Source organism: Monoraphidium neglectum, assembly GCF_000611645.1.
Source record: "Monoraphidium neglectum strain SAG 48.87 unplaced genomic scaffold scaffold03131, whole genome shotgun sequence".
In the NCBI taxonomy this organism is placed as follows: Eukaryota; Viridiplantae; Chlorophyta; class Chlorophyceae; order Sphaeropleales; family Selenastraceae; genus Monoraphidium; species Monoraphidium neglectum.
The window spans coordinates 1,115-5,289 of NW_014010497.1; positions in this window are offsets into that span (position 1 = coordinate 1,115).

Consider the following 4,175-nt stretch of genomic DNA (forward strand, 5'->3'; position numbering starts at 1 on the left):
CAGCTGGTTTCAAATCAGTTTGCTGCCAAGATCCATTTCTGCTGCGCGTGACGGCCCTGCCGTGCGTTGCCACAGGGCACAGCAGTTGCCGACTGCAATTGGGTGCTGCCGCTCCCGGCTGGCCTGCCCCTATGCATACTGCACGCCGCCCTCATCAACGCTTGCTGCACGCGCCCCATGCTGCTTACCTTGGAGTCTTGTGTGCACCGTGATGGCCAACAGCTGCGTGCGCCGCCCCCCAGCATTTAACTTCAGCCTGTATTGGTTGGGTAGGATAAGCACCAGCACTTGCAATCGCTGCTGGTGGCACATGTGACGGTGCGCATTGCACACAAGCACGTGCAGCTGCAAAGCAAGCTTTTGCTCAACCTCAAAATCCACGACACATGATGGTGATGCGGCGCGCCGCTGCGCTGCACAAAGTCAGCGGGCTGCAGTTGAGCGGTTGGTGCTGCTGCGTGATGCGGTTTGTGCCGCGCTCAGCCCGTGACAACACTGCAGAACTCCCTTGTGACACTGCTCGATGCGCGCTCTGCGGCACTCACATATATCAACATGAGCCCTGTGGTAGCTTCATACATAGCAAGCTCGCATTTGCTGTCGGCCTGTGTGAGTTGGAACAAACAAGCATGTGTAGTTGACCGACTCCGCTAGGCGGAAGCAAGTGTGAAGAGATGAGCTGCGCACCAAAACGTGCGCGCCTGCAACACAGCCCGCTGCCACGCTTGCTGTCAACTTGCGTGTGATGCCGCAGCTGTGTGTCCCCCCGGTTCACATGATCCATAGGCTGCCGCCCAGCGGTTGGCGTATATGCGCTGCGGCTGCCCTCACCAATCCTGCTAGTCGGAACCATGCGCGCTGTGCGCCGCGCAACCCACCTTTACTGGTGCGAGGTTTGCATTGGCCTGCAGCTCCAAAGTATTCCCAATGATCCCAACATCTCAGCTTCATCACCTGTGTGAGTGGGGGCAGGCAAAGGCGCAAAGGTCAATGGCAGTCGCAGCGAAGGGGGGTACGTGTGAGGGTGCACCGTATCAATGCAAGGCGGGCTGCCGTGCAGCCGCCCCCAATCCTCTTGTCCTATGGCGCATGATGCCGCAGCTGTGCGTCCGGCTCCCGCTCAAATAACCACATGCTGCCGCCCAGTGGTTGGCTCTGCCGCTCACAAAGCGGCTGCGGCTGCGGCTGCCGCTCTACACACAGCCCTCACTAATCCTGCTGGTCGCAATAGCAATCGCGCGCGCCGTGCGCTGCGCAACCCACCTTTGATCGCGCAAAAATTGCAGCAGCCCGCAGCTCCAAAGTATGCCCAACTTTTTAGCTGTGCCCTGTGTGAGTGGGAGCATGCAAAGACGCGACGGGTGATTGGCAGGCGCAGCGGAAGGGGGGTACGTGTGAGGGTGCAAGGCGGGCTGCGGTGCAGCCGCCCCCCATCCTCGTGTCTCATGACGCATGACGCCGCAGCTGTGCGTCGCTCCAGCTGCGGCTCACATAATCTGCAGGCTGCCGCCCAGTGGTTGGCTCTGCCGCTCACAGCGCTGCTGCGGCTGCCGCTCTACACACAGCCCTCACCAATTCTGCTGGTCGCAATCGCGCGCGCCGTGCGCCGCCCACCTCAACTTATGCAATAACTCACAAGGGCCAAAGCCCCAGAAAAATGTTGCCACTTTCTGCTTTTGGCCTGGGTTGTGGGGGCAGTGCATGGCGCAATGGTCCTTATGAGTCGACGCCGAAGGTGTCACATGCCCTGTCTGCGTGCCACAGGCGCACAATTCGCAGCAACACCCACAAGAGCGCGGGCCCTGAGGTGGCCCACATGTCCAGCACCACACATAGCGTTGCTGTGTGCCAGGCGAGGTCCGCACGTGCTGCTGTTGCGCGCCACAAGCGCGCCGGTTGTTGACGCAGGAATGGCGCGCCAACAACGCACATGCCAAGTGCTGCAACAGCTCTGCTTCCCAAAGCGCCTCACTGGAGTTGTAAAAAGAGCTTCTCAACGTCCGCCATACCTGATCAGCGATCAACGTGGTGAGCAGCCGCGCCGGCAAGTCCGTTGTTGCTGGATTGTGCCACTCGCCATGCTTCCTAGATTAGCGGCCAACGAAATCCAGCAGCAACGCTGTATGCAGGCAGCCATGAGCCGTTGATCGCGTGGAGGACGCCCAGATTGTTGGATCAACAACATCTGTTGTTGCTGTAGATCAGCAGAGCGTTGGCGAGTATTCAATGCGCATAGCGTATCAACAACATGTGCATTGTTTGTATAGAACAGAGCGCCCAACATGCAGAGCCTCATTATCATAAGCAGCAGCTGGTGGGGCAGGCCCACTTGACACTGCAGCACCTGGGCAGCAGGCTTTTCGGGTGTTGCTGCTGTGATATGAGCACGATATGCGCAGTATAATGTAGGCTATTATAACCGTTGTACGTTTCAACACTGGGCAGTCAAGCAAGTAGCCCACACTTGGCTTGTGCACTACTCAGCCTGTTTCCCATAAGCAAATTCCTCTGGCATTCCTCGGGAACTTTGGGCCCCGAGGGAAATTTGCGTTTCCCAAACACCGGGGATCCCCGGCAATCCTCGGGGATTTCCGGGGACCTCTAGGGGGTCCCCGGGATTCCTCGGGGCCTCGGGAGACTTTTTCGTTTGTTATCTTCTCATAAACGTGATCATTCACACCCGCAGGCAGCACACTTGACTGCGCAAATCAAGCAAGGCTGTATGGGAGTGGGCGCGGGTCAAACGGTGTTAATTCAGCAAGCTGCGTCAGCTGGCCAGTCCGAAAGCTTGCATGTGCTTCATAATACATCAATATACCCGTTGTTGACCGCAAGGCGGCCAGGTCAGCACGGCAGCCACAAAGGGTCCCCGATGGGATGGGAAACGCGTGAAACTCTTTACAAAGTGCATGCTTCCCGAAGGACTCCCGAGGGATTGATTGTAAGCCCCCGAGGGATTCTACGGGAAACAGGCTGACTACTGCAATTGAGGTGCGCTGTGCGCGCGCATGAAACTCTCTCTACGCGGTGCTGAACGCAGTAATATCTTTTGTTGGCCTGATATTGATTTATCTCTCCAGTTTTCAGCTAAATCTGTGGCATTTTACATCCTACCGCCCCGCGGGCCCAGCGGCTTTTCGGAACCGAGAGCTCACCGCGGGGCAATGCGGAAGGCAGGCGGTATGGATTCGGTAGAGGTTCGGAAAGTCGTGTTTCCCAGAGTGCCAGCCACCGACGACAGGCCCCTGATCCACCACCCGCCCAGGGCGGCCATGTGCCTGCCGCGGGAGGAGGGCAGCCTCGGGGCCCCGGATGTGCGGCTGCAGGCCACCGCGCTGCTCGCAAAGACGGCGGCGCGGCCGGTGCACCCGCAGCGCCGCGTGTGGAAGGATATCGACTGTCAGCGCTTTGACACCGAACTCCCGGTGCTCGGTGTCGGCGCCATTCCCACCACTCTTCGGCCGCGACAGGCCGCACCGGGGCTCCCACGGCGCCTCGGCGCGTACTGGGCGGCACTTCAAGCGACAAGCCCGCACCGCCTCGCCGCTCCGAGTGCCATGCTTGCCCATCAGGTTGCGCGCGAGCCCCTCGCTAAGAACGCGGCAGTGGCGCGGCCGGACGGCACCGCCTCGGCGCTGGCGTGGCGGCAGGCTGCTGCCGAGTGGAGGGGAGCGGCCCGGCTCGGCGACCTCGACTGGTCTGACTCGGCTGCGCCACCGGCCGCCGTGGCCGCTGAGTGGTCGGCAGCGCTCCCCTCCGGGGCGCGATGCCGGAGTCGGCGTGGCAAGCAAGCGCGGACGGCCGGTGGGTGCGGCACCGGGGCCAGGCGGAGACCGCGTGTACGCTGTGGACGCTGATGGTAGGCTCAGCAGGCTGCAGCAGCCATCTGCGTCCGGCGGCCAGCCACCGGGGCCGACGGCGTGGGCGGCGTGCTGTTTTTTTTTACATGTGAAGTTACACGAGAGACTGACGACACCTGCGCAGATGCGGCCGCCCGAGCCCGCCCCAGACACGGCGTCTCCGCTAGCGCGTGGTGGGACCACAATTTGACAGCCGGAGCGAGGCCCCCAGCCCCTCAAGGACTTACGAGGAAACCCCAAGGGCTGGGGGCCTCGCTCCGGCTGCCAGCTTGTGGCCCCACCACGCGCTGGCGGCGGCGCCGTGTCTGGGGCGGG